Genomic DNA, 22,673 nt, shown 5'->3' with positions numbered 1-22,673 from the left:
TATTTAAAAAATATTTATCATGCCAAGTACTATTTAAATGGTGGAGATACCAAAGTGAATGAGACACATACAAGGGGCCCTAGTTCTCAAGGAGCTCACATTCGTGAGAAATTAAGTTCACACATGCAAGATATACCAGATATTAATAAGTATTACTCAGATCATTAAAGTAGAATGAGGCCAGGCACAGTGGCTCATGCCTGTAATCCTAGTGCCTTTTAGAGGCTAAGGTGGGAGGATAGCTTGAGCCCAGGAGTTCCAGGATACAGTGAGCTATGATCACTCCACTGCACTCCAGCCTGGGTGATAGAGTGAGACCCTGTCTCTAAAGAAACAAACAAACAAAAAGTAGAAAGATTTGACCTGAGAATAACTAGATAGCTATTTTAGATCAGGTATTCATGAATAAAATAACACTTAAAGTGAGATCTGAATGACAGAAAGAAAAGCCATGCAAAAATCAAGGAGTAGGGTGTGCAGATTTCACAGATGGCAAATACCTAACATGGTGATGCTAAAGTCAGCATGAACCTCTTTCTGTTTCTTGAACAGACCACAGGCTGGAGAAGAAAAGGTAGGAAGAAGGCTGGTATAAGATGAGGGTGAAGAGAGAACCAAGGCCAGATCGTGGGAGCTTTATAGCCAGGCTAAGGTGTTTACGTTTAATTCTAAATATAGCAGAATACATTGGAGAAGACTATGCTGAGGAATAATGTGACTTGACTTAAATTTTTAAAAGACTACCTAACTGTGTATGGAAAATGAATTGCATGGGACAAGGATGGAAACTAGTTGGGAGATGAGTTAGAAGATTATTATAGGAGTCCTTGTGGGAAGTGTTGGTGACTGGTGGAGGGTAGTGGTGGTAGTGAAGATGCATAGGAGTTTCTGAGCTTGTTTTGGAGGTAGAGGAGGCAAGATTTGTTAAAGAACTGGCTTAGCAGGGTGGGCGCAAAGGAAATACAGAATTAAAGGATAATTCCAAAGGTTCCAACCTGAGCAACTAAGTAGAGGCTGGCATTTACTAAGATGGGTGAGATTGAGAGAAGGGGAGTATCAGGAGGCAAGATTACTTGTTATTTTTTAGCCATGTTTACATTTTTTGAGATATCTTCTGAGTATCTGAGAAGAAATTTCAAGTGCGCAATTTGTTGGACAAGTTTTTGGTTCATGGGAGAAATTAGGACATGGATGCAATTTTGTGAGCCTGTAACACACAGCTAGTATTTAGAGCTAAGGGTCTATATGAAATCACCTAAATAGTACTTATAGATATGAAAGAGAAGGACAGAGCCCAGGAGTACTCTTACATTTACAGGTGAGCATAAAAAAGAAATCAAAAGAAACTCTAAAGGATCAAAAGCGAAGTAGAAGAAAACCAAAGAGCCATGCGGGAGTGATTGTTGAGACGTTTTGAAAAAGAGAAGGTTGACAGTCATGTAGGAAGGTGAGGAATCAAACACAGTGCAGATGAGGGTGGTGTAGGGAGATCATTCTCTAGGTGCCCTTTGCATTTTTGCTCATCTTACGATCAGAGTCACTAACTCTCTTGGTTCAGGAGTTGGAAGATACAGTGGCCTGTTCCAGAGCAAAGGCAGGTTCAGTTGCTGTTCAGGATAATGAAGATAATGCCTCCCACTGAGGCAAAGATCAAGAGAGCTTACTGCCCATTATAAAATATTCAGATTCCTTAAGCGCATGGTTCCTCTCCCATAATACAAACCTCTTGCATGTACCGTTGTCACCTGGCCCTTTTCATATCACCCTGTGAGGAGTGGGGCCCAGAGAACCTACACAAATGCAAACACTTCAACCACTGCTATTGTCATAAAGTCCGTGGTCTCTGACCCAAAGTCTCATGTCCCCTGCTAGTATCCATGAAACAGTGGCAGGTGAACTTTGAAAACAGGATAGGCTAAAATCTCAGATCCTTCACTACTCTTCACAGATAGTAGGCCATTGTGATGGTCTACTTGAGCTCTGTTGTGGTGGTGGCATATCTTTCTGTACTGATATTCAGTTGGTTTGATGCAAGCATGGTACAGGTAGATGGGTTTATGCTTTAGATATTTAATAAGAATGCCTTAACACATGATCACGTGTCTTCTTTCTTCACTGACAATGGCACCCCGCTAATGGAGTGTGCAAATCTAGGAAGACCAGTGTTTGAACGTTGTGGGGTAAAGTGCCGATAGGTAAGCCCGCATATTTAGATATTTCTAAGAGGTTCTAAAATGATGAATACTTTCCTCAATCATTTGTCACAACCAAAGTCTATATTCTTATGCTTAGATGTCATAATTCATATTAAAGAATTGGGCCTTATGTAACACCTTAATATTAATAGTACTTGGCTAAGCACAGATAATCAACTACACTTAATTAATGAAACTAGTTCTGAATACATTATATACTTTCAGGGTATATAAGGAGGTAATTACATTTTACAGAGGCATATACTCTATATCTGGTTTATTCGATTGTGAATCAATAAACATGGGTTTTTTTTTTAAACATGATTTCTATGATGAATTTTTAATTTAATTATAGGAAGCTCCTTTACCACTGAGTCACCAGTGTCTTCTTGTATAATATAAAGACATTATGGCCTGGCATGGTGGCTCATGCCTGTAATCCCACCACTTTGGGAGGCCGAGGCGGGTGGATCACTTGAGGTCACGAGTTCAAGACCAGCCTGGCCAACATGGCGAAACCCTGTCTCTACTAAAAATACAAAAATTAGTCAGGCCTGGTGGTGCATGCCTGTAGTCCTAGCTACTTGGGAGGTTGAGGCAGGAGAATTGCTTGAACCCGAGAGGCCAAGGTTGCAATGAGCCAAGATTGCACCACTGTACTCTAGCCTGGGAGACAGAGTGAGACCCCATCTCAAAAGAAAAAAAATAAATAAAAGACATTAGCCATCTGGAGCAGTTAAGTATATATTTTTCTATAAAGCAATTTAATGTAGATGATATTTTCTCTCTGTGTGTGCACAATTGCATGCATATGTCAAGTGTCGTGAGATTCCAAGTATTTGACGATCTGCTTCTTCTATAGACAGTTGGGTACATAAAAGGAGAGCCATGTGCAAATCCAGTCTCTGGTTCTAGGTTTATACCTCCTCTTCTCCACCTCCGCTTTCCTTGATAACCCCTGATGCACACAGCCAGCCATCCTCATCCCTCGAGATGTGGTTGATTTCTCTCTATTTGGGTTTCAGGAAATTGTTTTTCCTCCCTTCTGAGAGTCTATGCGCTGCTGCAGGCCAGTCAGTATTGATTCAATTCTGGGTGAATCCTCTCTCACTCTTTCCTAAGTGTATATTGTATATGTAGTTCTTCTGCCAAAAGCAGCTTTGTATTAAGATTGTATTAAGATTGAAGTTTTCTTAAATTTGCAAGTCACCTAAAATATATCCTGTGTCTGCTGGGATCCTTTTGATGTTGAAGCGTCTTGGAGTAGACAATAGAGGATTTTCATATGGTAGAAGAATGTTAGGTGTCCTTGTTGGAGAAGAGAGGAAGAGTAGAGAACCCCTTTAAAGCCCTCTTACTGCCTGTTCCTTGCATCTCATCTCTACATATTTAGCAATCACATCTGCTGATTTGGCAAACACTAACAGCAGCTACACAGCGTCAGTGAGGACAATAGTGAGTGGATTTAAACATCAGGGGCGATGTACCAATGCAATAAATAGAATATATCATTGTTTCACTGTGGACAGAATGTCTGTGCTCTCTATGAGGATCAGCATTTAAGCCCAACACCCAAGGAAGGCAAACATCTAAAGCTCAGCATGGGGTCCTTCAAGCAGGGGAATACAAACAAAGCATTTTTCTCCCGAAACACAAGTTTTAGGATTTCATGTCAAAGACATGCTGCCAATCAGAAGACAGCATTCCCCCTTCTTAGAGCTGGAAATGGTAACCAGGACACATTGGTATGCACAATTCTGCTGGCTCAGAGCACACGCAAGCTCCTAGGCTGTGACTGGCAGGAGGCTCACAGCGATTTCTTTTTTTTGAGACAGGGTCTCACTCTGTCGCCCAGACTGGAGTGCACAGTGGTGCACTCTTGGCTCACTGCAACCTCAGCTTCCCAGGTTCAAGCAATTATTCTGCCTCAGCCTCCCAAGTAGCTGAGTTTATAGGCACCCACCACCAAGCGCAGCTAACTTTCTTGTATTTTTTTTAGTAGAAACAGGGTTTCACCATATTGGCCAGGCTGTTTTCAATGTTTTTGAACTCCTGACGTCAAGTGATCCACCCACCTCGGCCTCCCTAGGATTATAGGCATGAGCCACCATGCCCAGCAAGCTCACAGCAATTTTTAATGCAATATGATCAAACCTAATTTTGGCTTTTTGATTTCCTCCCTTAAACCTCAGGCACTTTTTCAAAAGAGAAATCAATCAATCAATCAATCAGTCAATCAACAGTGAGTGAATGAATGACTAAATTGTTTGTTTTTAGCATGGCATAAAATAATCCATAATATTTTGACCTCAAGCAACCATTCTGACCATATCTTCTTCCATGCTCCTTTGACTGAGTACCCAGGTACATGCAAAGAGTCAAGTTTTCTAGATCACAGCCTTGTCCTCTAATTCAGTGCCTTGGTATGAAATCTTTCTTCTTCTATGTCCTTTTTTTGCCAGATGAAATTTCAGTCTTTATTCAAGATCAAGTGCAACTGTCTCTTTGAGGAAAGTCCTTTGACCCCCATTTCTCCCCTTCAGAAGGCAAGCACCTGGGGGAGAAGATCTGTTTAAGGACCTGGTAACTGACAAAGAATGGAATGGGAGCGAGAACCGCCTAGCCATCCCTTCTCCTTGCACAGTCATGAAACAAAGTTGAAAAGGAGCCCGGTTTTACTTGACCAGTCATAAATTACCATAAAATAAAATGAGATATTAGGAACCTTTGATCTCTGAAAAAGTAATATGTGTTGAAAAGAAATATCACTGTTACATATAGACAAATAATAGAAATATTTGAGGCATGCGTTTAAAATGTAGAGGCCACTTATAGCAGGCATATTAACATGTGCATTTGCTTTTTAAGAAGTATACACACATGTACCTTTAGCTTTGAAAGGGTAAGATTCAATGCTTGGGTGATGGATGCACTAAAGTCTCAGAAGCCACCACTAAAGGACTTATCCACGTAACCGAAAACAACCTGTACTCCAAAATCAATGAAATAAAATAAAAAATAAAATAAAAAGGTAAGATTCATAAATAGCAAGTTGAGAATGCATGTTTATACCATGTAGACAATGCATGATAAATTGTTGGCAATAAGACCCATGTAGCTGACTTTGGGGATAAAAAGTGGCTTCTGAAAGTGGTTCCTAATTAGCCCTGCCTGAGGTGACTGCTTAAGGTATTTATCTGTAGCTGGAATGCATTGCCTCAAAGACTTGAGGATTCAGGAGCTATGAGTTTCAAGGCCACAGATGCAGTGGAATAGTAAGGATTCTTCCCCTGCCTGGCACATTGACCTAACTGATGAGAGGTGCCTTAGGGACCCAGCAGCTATGGCCATTTATGTCTAGTCCCTCACGCTAGAAAGGAATTGCTTGAATACTACAGTGCTGGAGTTTGTAGCCACAATGCTGAAGGTCAGGGCAGTCCTTCATGATGATGCATTTCTGTCAGCCATACTTGCACATCTCTTTAATGTCTGCAATGTCATTAAGCAGTGGTGTATCATTTTTTTTTTTTAATGCAGAGACTATACTGATACTCAAAACCTATCACAATCTGAATCCTTCCTGCCTATGCAACCTTAGTTTTTCTGCTCGATAATATAAATTCTCCCTTTCAGTCAGGTAGATAGTCCTCCTGTCTTCCTGTCATTCTTGGTTTCTCTTTGTTGCTCATGTCTTCCCCACATGCTGAAATGCTTTTCTTCTTTCTTTCTTTCTTTTTTCTGAGACAAGACCTCACTCTGTTGCCCATCCTGGAGTGCAGTGGCATAATCACAACTCAATGCAGTCTCAAGCTCCTGGGTCAAGTGATCATCCTTCCTCAGCCTACTGAGTAGCTGGGACTACAGGCATGTGCCACCACATATGGCTAATTTCTTAATTTTTTTGTAGAGACTGGGTCTTGCTATGCTGCCCAAGCTGGTCTTGAACTCCTGGGCTCAAGTGATCTTCCCACTTCAGCCTCCAAAAGTGCAGGGATTACAGACATGAGCCACCCATGTACCTGGTTTCTCTCTTCTTTTCTAACTAATTAAGTACTTTAAGTCACAACTCAGGGTGACAACCTCCACCTCCATTGACTTCTCCAGAGCATTTCATTTCCTCTTATCCTTTCTCTGCACTTTGTTAGAACTTACATTCTGATTTGTACTGTTGACCTTTGAGCCCTTAAGTTTATACACCTTCTCTCTCTCTCTCTCTCTCTCTCTCACTCACTCTCTCTCTCTCTGTCTCTGTGTCTCTCTCTGTTTCTGTCTCTCTCTTTTTCTCTGTCAATTATTTTATTCTGGTATTTGGTACTTATGAGAAATCTTATTAGTATCCTAAACTCTTTCAAAACAGGAAATGTGTATTTTCCTTCTCATCTAATTCTTAGGAAACTTCATATAGGAATAAAAAATATGTAGTAGTGGATTGACTGGTAAATGAATAAAAGAGGGATTTGAGGTCAGTGGGCTGTTTCAGGACATGACCAAGGAATGTGGTACCAGGGCAGCAACAAGCTTGCTAAGGGGCGATAAAGTAGTCATTGTATATAGCAGAGGAATTTGGGCTCAATGCAGATTTGCCACTAACTCTTTGGCAGTATAGAATTCACTAGAGAAATATTAGTAGGTTGGTTAGTACTCCTAATAAAGAACTGCTAATACCTTATAGAGACATAAGCCATGTTTCTCGTCTTTCGTTTCTGAAATGAAATTTTGGCCAGGGAAACATTTTGCAATATCCCTTTTTGATGTCTACAAATGTGGCATTTGTCAGATGTGAGATAGTTAAGTGTGTGTGTGTGTGTGTGTGTGTATACTTTATATATGTATATATACATATCCTATGTGTGTGGGTATATATATATGTGTGTATATATATATATATATGATGCATGGAGAGATATCTCTCCATGCATCCAAAATATTCACAACTTTTCACTAATATCTGAATAACATTTGAAAAATTGACAACTCTTCTGGCTCAAGATCAGCATACACATTCGTTCCACGGAGACTTGTGCCAAAATCTTGCTCAGCTCAAGGGGTACTGCACAATAAACAATAAGAAACTTTTATAACTCCGACTAATAGAACTCATTGCTTTTCCAGTTTGAAGATAAAGGATGTCTGCTTGCTTTCCATGCCTAATTTTCCTGATGCTGTAAAGCTGTTCAGGAAAGTTCCCACTGCAGGAGTTTTGCTAGTAATCTTCAGCTCCGTGGGAAGCCTTTGGACTCTGTTGCTATCCCTGAAAGTGGCTGTTCTTCTCCATCAGTTTCCTGGGCAAGGGATCGAACCACCTATTAGTGTCTATTTGCACTGCATGAAAACAAAATTTAATGTAAAGACGCTTACAGCTTGCCTACCCTAAAACCCCAGGAGTCTCATTCTGCCTGACCCTGGACATTTTTTGAACTGATAGAGGGATGGGTATCTGGTGGGTCTCTTCAGTCAGCTCATCTCAGCATGTTGAAAGTCCAAATGACCCTTGCCTGAGGATGGTGAAAGTAATTTGTATGTGTATACATAATCCTGCTTTTTCACTATTTCCAGTCACAGATTGCAGAGATAGTTGACTGTGCTTGTTAGTGTGAGTGTTAATAACTTTGCTATGCTAATTTTTAGACTTCCTATGCTATATGATCTCCCTGAAGAGCATGACAGAGCATTGCTTTGGAAAATCTATATTCGGCGTGATTATTCCTTCTTTCATGTGTAATCAAACTTTGAAGACCACCAATAGGCCAAATCTACAAGCATTAAGTTTCTAAACATATTGTTTAGTCAGGAGAAATTGTGTTTTCTAGCTGAGGTATGCCAGCTACTGGTATGGAGAAAATCTGCCTAGCAAATTGGAAGGGGCCGGAAGCTCAAATGCTATTGAGAACCACCCAACAATTCTTTTTTCTTACACACAGGATTGAAGCACAGAGCAAAAGGAAAATCCAGCTTTGGGATTTGTTCCCTTGAACTTACAAATGATTCATTAGACCAATGACATTGTGAGAATTTGGTCTCTGACAAAGAAATAAATGTTTTAAAAATAGTGCTAATACATAGGTACAAATACAGAATTATGTCAGGCATGTATTTTTTTAAAGATAGAGTCCAGTGAAAAGGATACATGTTAGAATATGGATTAGGTTTCTAAAGGTATACTTATGTCTGCCTTCGTCTTCAGAAAACAAAGTTGTATGTACACTTTAAGAAAGGTCTTAGTGTGGTAAACATGAGGCAAACCAAAGTCCTGTTACTTCTTTTGTCATATCATTAAAGCCTCCAGACGGAGGTTTCTTCCCATTATGTGATGTGCAGACTTTCAGATGTCAGTCAGCAGCTGAAGTCAACTGTTGGCCCACCAGGCCTCTAAGCTGCAGCCTCTGTCAGCTTGGGGACAGTGGGATCCATGTGACTTGCCCGCTACTGCCCTTGATTGGGCAGATCACAGACCAGATGGCCTGTGTCTAGAGTACAAGGTGTTATGGCTTTTTTTTGGGGGGGGGGGGGAGAAATAATTTACATGTGCTAATATTCCTGGATGTTTCACTAATAATATAATACAGAGTGTATGAAAAAATCAAAGTCAATTAGAACCAGAAATCTCCTGATACTGGATGATTCTATACATAAATATCTTGCACTAACAGCAAGAATAATAAAAGTTGTACAAAAAATGTCTGTTCTTCCCCAGACCATGAGCTCCATGGAGGCAGAGACCTTATTTGGTTGGTTTACTGCCCTTCCCCAGTGTTTCTACCAAGCTGAACATGTATCCAGCTCTCAGTGCCCCACTGAGTTGAAATAAATTACAGTGACATAAACTATGTTCTTCATCAAATGCTGGACAAGCATGTTTCTCAGGCAACTTCTCTGGGATCAACATAAGAACAGGGTGATGAAATGTGAGAAGCAGTGAGGGCAAGGACTTGAGCCTGGTCCCGACCTAAAGTTTATACTCCACAAGTATTCCACCCAACACTTCAGATACCTTCTCTTCTTTCAAAGTCAACAGTTTATGCCCATTGAAAATAAATACACACACCCACTCATGCCCATAGGCATGTGTGTGCTACCAGAAAATATGTACATTTTAGGCTCTTTGGAAGCAGTGGTAGTTTGGTGAGAATTGCTGCATTGGCTCATCAACACAGACCTGATCGCACTTTGATTTCATATCTTGCTATGCAGGGCTCCCATTATCTGCCTGCCATTTGTGTGCATTTATGTTTAGCGTCAATTTCTCCTCCCATGAGGCTATAATCTGCCTTGTAAGGAGCTAAAATGGGAAAAGCAGTTAGAATGATGAGTCCAGTTGGAGCCTGCTGGGGAACAAGACAGTCATCACAGGCCAATCGGCAGTGGAGACAGGGTGGCCCTTATCACACAGAGGCATCTGGAGACTGAGAGAGACAAAGCAACACAGCTGCAAGCCGACCATGATCTGCTGGAAGCTTCTTCAGTCATAAAGCAAAGGACAGTAATTCTGAATGACAATGTAGGAAAACAAAAAAGAAGAAGAAAGAAAGAAAATGGTTGAGCCCAGACGATCATTTTTAGTTACGGATGTCACAAATGGTGATTGCTGGTAGTGAAGTATCTGAATCTGAAGACCAGCTTTCTATAGTATGTGTGTTTATGGAGGTGTGTGTGTGTGTGTGTGTATGTGTTAGAGAAGATCTGCATGCCTAGTTGTAGCACTAGCCAGAAATTCTTGTTTCATCGTCTAGAATGTGGCCAGAGGTTTGCCTAAATTCTCATAAGTCCATTACTGTTCTTCTATAAATCAGGCTGCCTGTTTTGCGTAATTCACCAGGTAATTCACCTATCACTAGGCAAGGCAGCTGCCATGGAGTGCATGCAGGAATTCCCTTCATTGACTCAGGCTGGTACCATTCTCAGCATTTTTGCTGTTTATATATTTTTATTTTGGTCTCGGTTTTCCTTTATCTAAAAATGTCAAGCTGGGATGGATCCCTGGAGATGCTCGCTTAAACAAGTTCATTACACTTAAAATAGTTTTACAAGCACAAGTGAAAATAATGTAATAATTGCAGCAGATTCTTAGACCTCCACTAGATCCTGGGTTGCCTGTTTCCTTTACTCAGTTCTAGTTTCTAAGTTTATTGCTGGGTTTTGATGTATGTATGTGTGTGTTAATTTTTTAATATAGAATATGAAGTTTGAGGGAAAACTGTTGCCCTTATTCTTGTTGATTTGTTATTCGATCTTTTCTTTTCCTCTTTGTTGGTATGTGAGGAGTTGCAGAGCAAAGCTGCTGAGATCATATATTTGACTGAGGTTTCACAAGCTCTGCGAGATATCCTAATCTTCAGAGTGACACCTGGCTTAGCCAACCACATGGAAAAAACTAAGGGTTTAGATATAACCACATTCAACCACAGCCTTTACCTTCTCCCCTGTGCTTTGCCGCATCTAATGACGGCCCAGAAAGGTGCAAAGAGAGACTTTTCAGAAAAAGCATAAAAACAATCAAGAAGGAAAAAATTGCTTGGTTGTTTTCTGAGATACCTGAACCAGAAGCAATTGAGTATTTAGGTGTAACTTTCTATGACCTATTAGAATGAATGCCATTCTTATGGCTTAAATTTTTTTCAAGATGAAGAGGGCACTTATATAGACAAAGAATATATTTCCCATAAAGATATATTAGCACAATTCTAATTAATCTTAAATCTAAGTTTTTGTTCCCCAAGTCCAATACTCAGTCTAGAACATATGCCCTTTTCTGTGATGCCTGCTGGCCACCATGTATGATCATGGTATATTGTGCATTGTACAAAGTGCCCAGCCAAGGGCTGAAATCAACTAGTGCTCTACTTATGAGGAATTAATCCAGGCATGGTGCTGTGTCTACCCCAGAGGATGTGCCTTTTCTAATTTTCATAAAGTTACTGCAATGGGCCAGCCCTGAAGATATACAGATAACAGAATCCTATGACTTTTAGATGACATTAGCCATCATGAGAGCCTGCCTCTCTGTAAATGGTGTTAGGGTGTTTATTATCAGCAGCATTGGGAATACAGATGTTTTGATGTGTTTTCTGATGCCCTGTTCTAAAATTCACTACTTCTCTGCAGGCTTTGGAAAGTGGGAGTGTAACCACTGGTCCTTTGGGTTCTTTGTGAAGTTGTGCTAACCATAAGATGCCACATACTCTCCTAGTGACCACAGTTTTTATGGGAGGTGATGTACAGCAGCAAAAGGCTAATGTAAATCTCATGTTGGTTCTTCCAGAGCTGGGGCAGCTAGAGTCTAATAATTTCTTGGGAAGAGTTTCTGTACCTGGAAATTTTAGATGTATATCAAGGACATGTGAGCAAATGGGAAATCTAATTGCCCAGTGCCTCTGGAGCAAAGTGTAGAGTCAGAACCAGAATGTTTTTTACCAGCACATTTCTGTATTAAACTAAGGGAGGGAAGCTCTTTAACTATATGGGAACTTTTTCTCATTGGTTCCTTTAAGTGTCTTAAAAAAACTGATGTCTTCCTAAGAGACCTTGTGAAAGGTGGTAAAATGTTTAATTGGAACTTAAGAATAACTTCCTACTGAATAGCTTTGTTGATTTCACTTTCCTGTGGGGAAAAGATAGACATTGACGAAACTGTTTCGATGAGAATTAATCATAGCTATAGATTTCAAGGCATGTTATGATACCAGGTTTCATCTCCTGGATCTTCCTCCTCTACGTTAAAATGATTAGAATGGTAAACTCAAGGCATATTAATGATCCCTATTCAATGTAAAAAAATTATCATTTCTCTTCTTTATGCTGTATTTACTGTCAGAAATACAGACATACATATTAGGAAGATTTTTCTTGAAGGGAATTGGCACAAAAGAGTTGAGACCTTTAATTAATCAAAAAATTGACCATTCCTTGAACCTTGATTGTTTGGTATTATTAACAAAGGACATGAGACAACATGTTTAAGCTTTATAATTTGCTGGAAATAATATTTTCTTTTTTTTAAAAAAAAAGCAATTTTTTGTTGTAATTGTTAATCTTACTATATATTTGTCTCTTGAAAATGGTGTTATTTGCCACTCCTTCTACGTATTAATTGGTGTAAGCTCTTAAGTTATATAGGATACTTTTAATTTCTCCAGAAAGCTGCCTAAGGAAAGTAAAACACCATAAAGAAAAGGGTATGTACCCAAGAAGTAGCAAGAAACTGAAGAGAAGAGATTGAGATATTATCATGAGAATTTAATGAGAATTAAATATCTAGAAAAATGTGTACATACTTAGAAGTAGTAAACATTAATTTCCTTTCTTCCCTCTATAGTTCATCTCTAGATCACTCTTTTCTTTCTTTAGATCATCAATATCCAAGATTGGAAAGAGTAAATGAGTGTTGATAAATGGGCACTCTCTTGTTCTGTTGATATAAGCTTAAGTTGGGGTAGCTTTTCTGGAGGACTGCTTGACAATATACATCAAATTTATATTGTGATGTCCTTTGGCCATGCAATTTCCCCTTCCTGAAATGTACGCTAAGTAGATAATTGAATAAGTGAAAAACCAAATGTCTTCATAAGGATATTCATCATAGTTTTGTTGAAAATTATTTAAAAATTGGAAACAATCTAAATAAATGTCAATACAGGAATAGTTTAATTGCATATAGAACTGTACATACAATGTAATCCTATGCAGTCACTAAAAATGAAAATGTATAGGTGTATTGATTGCCCTGGGCAATTACCATAACGTATAAATGAATGAGTAAAAGTATCACAGAATAATACTGTTTCCTCCTAAGTAAATCCTCACCAATAAATCCTATTATACAAGGCAAAACCTGTATATTATCCCTATCCCCTAATTGTCATCATCTCTCATATCTAATCCACCATGATGTCTTTTTCATTCCTAAGTGTGTTTCAGATCATCCACTTCCCTCTAACTCTATCACTGTCTTCTGGTCCAAGCTTGGTATTCAATTAATACTTGTTAAATGGATTCTGAATATGATTCCATTCGTAACAGCACACCTATCCACATATGTATGTGAAGACACAGGTGCCTAGAGAGGTGTTCACTGAACTACTAATGGTGGTTTCGTCTTCTGTGGTAGAATTCAGCATTATCTTTATTTTTTTATTTGAATTTCTCTTGTTGTTTGAAATATTTTTAAATAATAATGTGTAATTTACCCCTCTCCAAAAATAAAACTTATAAAATGGGGATGATAACTATTATTCTACCTTTCTCACTGGATAAACATAGTGGTCAAATAAACAAGTACTCGTGAAAGTCTTTTATAATGTGAAAACAAAGTTTTTTTGTTATTATGGGGAATAATAATAATAATAATTATAGATACTAAAATTTGTTGAATATATTTCCTCAGTATTTTGAGTGTCTTAACTCATTTAAATCTCACAATAAGCCTATGATACTATAAATATACCCATTTCAAATATGAGGAAACTGAAGCAGAGACAGACGAAATAATTTATCCAGGTAGACACAGCCAGTAGAGCTGAGGCAGGATTTGAACCCACACAATCAGGCCCTAGGACCCAAGCCCTAACCACTGTGCCAAAATCATAATACCTGCAGGAAGTGGCAAATGTTGAACTTAGCTCCATATATCATACTCTTGCCACTGTGAAGTCCTTACAGAGAATTTCTTTTCTTTTTTGAGACGGAGTCTAGCTCTGTTGCTCAGGCTGGAGTGCAGTGGCGCGATCTCGGCTCACTGCAAGCTCCGCCTCCCAGGTTCACACCATTCTCCTGCCTCAGCCTCCCTAGTAGCTGGGACTACAGCCGCCCACCACCACGCCCGGCTAATTTTTTATACTATCTCAGTTAATTTAGAAAGATTTTCAGGCACTGATGAATGATTTTGGGAGTAATCCCAAGCCAAATGACCTCTGTTGGAAGTAATGTAATAGATGTGTTTAAATATTAGAGGTGGGTGAGATGGTGAAGAATTAACATTTGAGGAACACTTGATATCCTCTGGGCAATATGTAGACACCCTTTCAATAAATCCTCACAACACCCCAGTAAGTTATGTGTTATTTGTTTCTATTGTAAGTTGCAATCATAGATAAGGAAACTTAGATATATATTAAGTCATTTGCTCAGGTCTTTACAGCTATTAAGTTGTAGAGTTGGGAGCCCATCTAAACTCCTAAGATCAGGGTCTGGATCACCTCTATTATTTTACATTGGGCATCTATCATCCAGGACCTATGTGCTGCAGGAACGTAATTAAGAATTACTTTGACAAGATAAATATCTGGGGACATGAAGCCTGATCACAGAGTCTACCAGTTATGTGGACTTGGGCAAGCAACACCATGAACCTCACTTTTTTCATTCTCAAAGTGGGACTAATGAAATTTTTCCTGCTTCTCCAAAAGATAATTTTAGTCACTCTGTTGGTGACTTTTGCAAAAACATTGTAGTATAAGCCTTCACAAGGAATTACAGAGAAGAAGATAAGTCTTAGCCTTCAAGAAGCCTGGACTGTACCTGTCTCAAAATTATTTTATGCTAAATGCAGACAATTTTCTCTATTTGGAGTTTCTTTCCCATCTTAGTTGGCCTCTTCTCAGTTTTCTGAATGAAGCGTGCACCCTGGGATGTCTGGCCTTTACTCCTGCATGTCTTCTGGTCTGGAATACCTTCCCCTCCCTCAGGAACTTAACCAGCTTCAACATGCAGCCTTCCTGAACAGTCCAAAATGAAGGGATGCCCTTCTGTTCTAAATGTCCACTGCACTGAACAAATCATTTAATACAAATTTCTCTGTAGTTTATACAGAGGATTTATGTTTATGGGCTTATATGTTTTCTTCAAAAATAAGTTATAAAGTTTTTGATGCTAGAGCATTCTTTTGTATCCCCAGGAGACACTCAGAATATATTTATTGATTGTTTTGATTTTAAAGAAAAAGGCGGAAGAATCAGGTAAAATGGCCACTATCTGCCAGGAACTTCATATAATTATCTCTGCCCAGAAATAAATTAAAATAGTTTTCTTCAGCCAGTTGCAATAGCTTATAGAATAAAATTACCTTCCCTAGATGTCAGTGTCCCAACTTGGAAAACAGAGTTTGGTCATATATTTTGTCCGCTGTTGTACAACCTTTAGAAACATAAAATTCAAGAGGAATACTAAATGAAAGGATCAATCAATACTGAGTTCAGCTTTAAAATTATTTCATCTAATAATGCTGGTTTTCTTGGCAGCACTAGCAAGGGCTAGAATTTTTTAAAAATCATCCTTATATATGTATTGATTGAATTTATTAAAATGCTTTATTACCATATCCATTTGCTTATAAGAAGGCACCCTGATGTGTCCTATATGAGTTTCAAAACACAATTAAATAAAACCATGCAGAGCAACAAACACTACGTAGCATTTACAAACTGCATTTGTATTCATTTTTATGTACATGAAGGGAAAAAAACCCAAAAGGTTGAAAGCCTTCTGGAGTGATAAATGCCACAATTTAGTGGAAAATACACATTGTAATTTGAGAACATCTCCCACTAAGAGTCAGTGTAGCTACAGGGACAAGAAGCCTGGTGCTAAATTGTCTGAAAATTGATGTCCCTTCAAAATTCATATGTTGGATCCTAGTACCCAGTGTGATATAATCAAGAGATAAGGTCTTTGGGGAAGTGATTAAGTCATGAGGGGTTCTCCATATGCATGAATGGGTTCATGCTCTTATAAAAGAGGTTGAAGAGAGCACCCTAGGGCCTCTTGCCCTTCTGCTTCTGCCATGTGAGGACGTAGCAAGAGGCACTCTTTATGAAGCAGAGTGAGCCCTTGCCAGACGCTGAATGTGCTGGAGCCTTAATCTTGGACGTTCCAGCCTCCAGACTGTGATAATTAAATTTATTTTATTTCTAAATGACTCCGTCTAAGAAGTTTTGTTATAGCAGCCCAAACAGACTAAGACCCCTGGCCCGCAGGCTCCTGAGCATCTCAGTGCCTTTGAGGCTATAAAGGACCTCGACCTTCACTTTCAGCACATGTTCAAGTAAAAGAGAAAAATGTGTGTAAAGAAGTGCCCATACCCAATAAACATACCCATATTTATTGCAAATTATCCTCTAAACTGTTTCCTTGTGGTCAAAACCCAAGTTATAAATTTTTAGTGTACTTTTAAGAGTTCAGTATTTGTCAACCTACGGTCAACATTTGCATCAACAAAGAAGGTAAGATATGTTGTGTTATCTTTGTCATTTTTCAGCCGTCAACTAGGATAGGGGCCAGAAATAGCAAAACCATAAACTTGAAATTGTTTCAGGAAGAAATGTAATAGCTAAGGGGTGTCTATGAAATGGAATGTATATCAATATGAGGTAAGACAGCTGGTAAAAAATAAAAAATTAGCAGGAGGGGCACCGGATTCATGTACCAGGGAAAATAATGTCATGTTCATTGCCCAGAGAGATTCCCAGGAATTAGAGATTGAGAAATATTATTTCTTGACATGTCTAGAGGCTACCTGGATAGAAGTTCTGGAAAATGTTTGAGATAAAGGCCAATAAAAAGCAAAAGGACCTGAGGATTCTGTTTATTCACTGAACAGAGAAGCTAAAAATTGGGCTCTCATTTTGGACAAAAATAAAAGCCATAGTAATAAGTAAAATAAAATAACCTTCCAGGTAGCAGAGCTCTTAGCAAAGGATTCTGCAAGCAAAAGGCAGGTGTGAATTGGAAAAGTGAGTCTGGGATTGAGGTGAGGTGGGGTTAGGTGTAGAACAGGGCTATGAAGGTCAGGGCAGTGGAAGGTTTGATTCTGGAAAGCATGGCTTCAAGGGAAAACTTGAGTGGTGAACGGGAAAATCTATGAGGATTGGAAATGTAAGTCTCTATACTTGCTGGGGAAATGAGCAAGAAATGAAAGGGAGAGAGCCAGATGATGCAGCTGGAAGCAGAAATCTGAGCAGGGGGAACCTGGCAACAGAGAGGAGGAGCTGGAAGAACAGGGGCAGATCAGACCTAGAGCCAAGCTGTATTCTCTGGCCCCATACTTTAATATTCTACCTATGAGGCGCAGTGCCTTTGGGTGTTGTTCATAAAATTCCAGTGTTGAAAAGGGTTTCAGAGATTGTCAGTGAAGCTCCTCTATCCATCAAGCCCTTTGCAATATTTACAGTAAGGAAAGTGGGAGTGCTTCAGAAAGAGAGAGAGAGAAAAATGAAAATTCCTAGCCCCATCTAGACATGCCTTATCAGTGAGTTAGGCGAAGTGAGCAAAATTTAAAAGTAAGACTCTAGTTGTTTGTATTTTAGCTATTCACGTTGCATCACAAGAGCTCCACAACTGGATTTAAATCATTGTTTCTGCCTTAGCAATCTTAACTGTGCATGTATTGTTCAGCTATTCCTTTAGGGGAAAGATTGCTAGATGGGAATAAAATGGAAATGCTGTTTTATAAAAGTTGTGGTCTTCATAGGGAGATAGCTCTTCACTTTGTGTGTTAGTGATGAACATTTGCAAGCTGTAGAGCTGTAGAGAACACTTTGTGGTTCTTCTATTTGAAGAAACCCTGATGGCTTTGTCACATATTCCAAGTTTAACTTTTATTTTTAAAGAGTTTATACATCATATTTGAAAAAGACTCAAACATGTCTAGAGTTATATGTTAGACACTAAACATACTTGAAAAAGATTTAAAACCTTGGTTTTAGTCATCTGTAAGTACTCTATTTTAAGGACAACTAATTAATACTTATAACTCAGATAATTCAGGAGACGATCAATGATTATGAAATAACTTCCTATAACATACTTTTAAATAGTAAATGCCTTCACTGCATGTAATTCACACATCAATATATACTAAACTATTTCCATTAATATAGCCAGTCTCCAATTTACAAGAAGGCATTATGTTTCACAAGTTGATTTTAAGTGAATTGTTTGTAATACAGAAAGAATTGTCCCAAAGAGTGACTGCTGAACTGGTTAAATCCACAAAAAAATGCATCACATGAATTCATCTACTAGGCAAATTTGCTCATCCACTTTCAAGTCAAAAACAATTTTAAAATTGGATAAAAACCTGTGTATCCCCTTTCTTAATAAATTTGCCTGCTGTGATAAATATACACATGCACACAAAAATAGGCATGCATTTTTAAGAGGAATAGAAACCCATTTGAACTTGTCCAGGAACTCAAGTTTAGAGGCTCAAATGTAGAGAATACTAATAACCACCTATAATAATTCTTTTGGAGAAGGCATACTGTATTATGCCTAGTGCTTAATAGGACAGGGGATTTTTCATCTCTCATGTGCCTGGGAATGAGAGCCAGGGGCTTCCCCCAATTCTAAAAAAATTAGCAATTCAGCAGAATCTACAGTGGGGCCAAATTGTGGCTGGGATTTGGGGGATTTCATCAAAGTGGGTCAGAGGTAGAGGTGGAAGAGAAGCAGAAGGCCGGTGGGAGTAGGATACAGTACAGGGTCGAGCTTCCAGCTGGCTCCATCAGTTGAGGAAGAAGAAGCAACCCCAGGAGGTCCATACTCTTGATATTTTATCCCTCCTCTCACTAAGGACAGCTATGCCCTTTGTGATCTGCCCTAGACTGACTTTTTAATACAGGGAATGAAGGCCAGTACAGAAAGCAAGGAGAGAAAGAAGAGAAATAGATGCTAAGTTGTCCCCTTGAGGAAGAATGAGGGAAAATGGAGTTCCTGCCACCCTAGTCTATTAGCTGACATTGTTACTCCTAATTCAAGGTAATTATTGGTATGCAAAGAAAGTATGTATTAACTATATGTCAACCAGTAACTCCCTGAAATCCACTTGATGGTAGCAAATTAGTCTATGGCCATATCACCGTGAATGCGCCAAATCTTATCTGATAGCAAAATATTGCATACATTTTTTCTAGAAACCAAGAATTCCAATGAAAAGCTATGAAAGAATCCTACTTAGGTCTGAATTTCCATACATTCCTGGTATCTCAGAGGGTGACAAGGTTAGAAAACTTGAGAATCTGTGGGCACACTAGGGATGAAGTAATAGTATTCTTTGTTGGATATCAAAAGAAATCTAAGCAGGAGAACCAAAATTCATTGGTGGAACCAAAAAACCATTGGTGGTCTGAAAAGTTAGGTGGGAGAATTGAATAGCTTAGTTCTAGGGATCAAGTAACCACCCTGACTATTGAGCTTCCCGATAAGACAACATGATGGAAACTACATGGTTTCATCCAGGTGCTGGGAACAAGTCCTACTGAACATCGGCTTTTGGAAAAATAACAGGCAGATTCTTTGGTGAAGCTTTGTTCATCTGAAACTCTTCCCTGTCCGCTCTTCTCCACTTCATTTGTCTGATGAGGAGAATGGAAGTCTGTATAAACTAGAGTGCTCAAGCAGCAGGCAGTGGAAGAGTCAAGACCTCCAAGTAGATCTGCAAGCTCTGAACCAAGTGACCTATCTCTAGGCCATATTGAGGAAGGCCAATGCAGTTTTGCGATCTCTCTACCTCTTCATTTTTCCTTTTCCTCCTCCCCTTCCCCTTTTGCTCTCCCCCTCTTCCTCTCAAGAGAGTAATGTGCTAGTAGTACCCGATGGTACCCCAGTGCTTCCTGCCTTCCTCCCTTCCACTTCCTGCCTTCCTCCCTTCCACTTCCTGCCTTCCTTTCTCCCACTTCCTGCCCTCCTCCCTTCCACTTCCTGCCTTCCCCAGTCCCACTTCCTCTCTTCCTTCCTGGCACCCCCCAGCACTCCCTTCCCTCCTTCTGTTCTCCAGTACCTTCCTTTCTTTTCCTTCGCCCTTCTCTCTTCCTCCTTATCTCTTTATTTTCCTTCCTTCCTTCCTCTGCAAGGCCTTCTTACTAGTTTCCACCCATTTTCCTATGTAAAGCACTTTTGAATTCTAGCCATCTGTTAATACAAGGCAGTGAAAAATGTTGAAGTCACATCAAATTCCACTTGCTCTGCCAGTTAAAAATACAGATGCTTCCTGTTTTATGCTTTCCTCTCACTTTCTCTAGAGTTTAAACATGAAAATATGTTCCATGATAAAAACCAGCACATATCCCCTTTCATCAGGAAACATATTCCAAACAATGAAAAGAAGGGGAGGGGGATTATTTTCACAAGTCCAGCAAGGATACTTGGATGTTGGGGGAATCATTTGTAGAACCATAATTTCACAGAGCAAGAACATAATTATTCACAACTATCACATTTTATAGATGAAGAAACTGAGATCGCAGGGAATTGTTATAATTGTTCTCATATGTGCTGCATATCGACTTGCCAAAATTCACATCAGCTTAAATTTTCACCCAACATGCCTGGTCCTCAATTGTTCCACAATAGTTTTTGCTATCCACTGATTTCAGAAAGGGTTCTTTTGGCTACTGGGAGAGGCCAAATCACCAAGCAATGGATAATTAACCTGAAACTCAGTGAATGCACTGGAGTGAAAAAGAAATGTGAGACTAAGAGTCAAGACACCTGGGTTCTAGTCACAAATCTGTTACTAACTACCCATCCCAACTCATAGCAAAAATTTTTATTAATACTCTTGCTCCACAAAGAGACTAGATCAAATGATCTCTAAATTTACTTTCAACTCTTTGAATCTTGAGTTTTCTTCCTTCAATTTTCTGCTGACTCAGAGCGTATAGCCTTGGCCAAGTTATTTACTGCCATAAATCTCATTTTTTTTTCCAAGATGAAAGGGAGAATAACACATTCCCCTATTTTCCCAGCATATATATATATATATACACTATATAATCTTGCATTAAATTGACTATCTTTAGAAATCACATTAAATCCTTTCTATCTATAGACTTTGGATTAGTCACTAAAGCTAGAATAAGACATGGGCCATATCATTAGGCAATGTCTCTGGCTCTAGTTGTATTATCAAACACTGCATTGATGCTTGTTCATACTTGCTTCCATCATACCTTTTTATATAAGCTGTTCTAATTCTTACATGACTATAACATGGAGCACTGTATGTCACCATATCTCTTCCTCTCATTGAATCTGATCGTATTCTAATATCTCCTATCTCAATGCCTAGTTCTTCACCCATTTTACTAATGCAATATATAAACTTTCTTACTGCCTTTTTATTTCTTACTTTTCTTTTGAATAATTCACCAAGTTATTATTGATTTTATCTGCCAGATGTCTTTCAAATTTATCCACTTTTCTCTCTTCCATGATATCCTAATCTAAGCTACCATCACCCCTCAAATGAACTACAGCAGTCAAAAGGGTTATTTCCACACAGCAGTCAAAAGGATTGTTTCAGGTGCTAAATTTGGCAATGTCACCCCACTGAATGGCTTTCTTCTGGTCTTAAAGACCCGATTCCAGAACAAAACTTACATGGTAGGCAGCTCCTGGCCCTTGACTGTGTTTCTAGTGTCATAGAACATGCTCCTGACCTTTTGCCCTCTTTGAGTTCCTCCTCCTCACTATCCTTTCCTGGAAATTCAGGTTTTGCAGTTCCCTGGGGTTAGAATACTCCTCCATGATTTACTTAGTTGCTGCTTATTCTTCTGGTTTTGTACTGATGGTCATGTTCTCAGAGCAGCCTTCTCAGCCTCCCTGGGTAAGTTCCCTCCATCATGCACCATCATTGTGCCTTGTATCCTTGCTGTTATTATACTTATCAGAGTCGTAATTTTACATTTGCTCATGTCATACTTTTTAGATTATGCTTTGCTTTCTTCTCCCTCACCAGAGTGTAAACTCTATGATACTATGTCTATTTTTATGTCACCATTGTAATTCCAGTGCCTGGCATAATACCTAATGCATAGAAGGTGCAGGCTAAAATTCTATTGAATAAATAATGAATGAAAAGAAAGAATAGAAGTGCCTGAGTTAAGGCCCTGTATCCCCATTCCCTCATATATGTGGTTGGAACCATAGAAGGCAAAATTCGGTGTTAAAAGAATAAAGCTGGCAAGCACTGATGTGCCTAAGAGGATAGGAAGTTCAGAATTCTTTTTTAAAAGTGTTCAAGGGCCCAGGAGTGCCTGGCTAACATAATGAGACCAAGTCTCTACAAACATTTAAAAATTACTCAGGCATGGTGGCATGGGCCTGTATTCTCCACTACTCTGGAGGCTGAGGTGAGAGGACTGCATGAGCCTAGGAGGCTGAAGTCTTCAGTGAGCTGTGATCACACCACTGTAGTCCAGCCTGGTCAACAGAGTGAGACCCTTTCTCTTAAAAAAAAGTTCCAGGATATCGGAGTTGATAATGTTTGTAAAGATCAACGCTAATATTGCCTCCAACCAAGTCTCAATATGCTCCAAAAAGAAATACTTCAAATTAAAACTCGTGTGTGTGTGTGTAAGGAGAGGTGGCTCATACCTGTAATCCCAGCACTTTGGGAAGCCAAGGCGGGCGGATCACTTGAAGTCAGGAGTTCAAGACCAGCTGGCCAACATGGTGAAGCTCCATCTCTACTAAAAAATACAAAAA

The 22,673-nt window shown here is 39.2% G+C and overlaps 1 long non-coding RNA gene across 2 annotated transcripts in view; it reads left to right on the top strand.

The window, feature by feature from the left end:
* The window catches only part of LOC109028085 (uncharacterized), a 112,857-nt gene extending 107,931 nt beyond the window's left edge, over positions 1-4,926 (top strand). For both annotated transcript variants that reach the window (XR_008668052.2, XR_002007161.4), the window contains one exon: positions 4,658-4,926. This is a non-coding gene — a long non-coding RNA (uncharacterized lncRNA). The remainder of the gene's footprint in view (positions 1-4,657) is intronic.
* Positions 4,927-22,673: the final 17,747 nt, after the last annotated feature.

This window comes from Gorilla gorilla, chromosome 7 (assembly GCF_029281585.2).
Source record: "Gorilla gorilla gorilla isolate KB3781 chromosome 7, NHGRI_mGorGor1-v2.1_pri, whole genome shotgun sequence".
NCBI lineage: Eukaryota > Metazoa > Chordata > Mammalia > Primates > Hominidae > Gorilla > Gorilla gorilla.
This window is presented reverse-complemented; position numbering and strand designations above follow the sequence as displayed.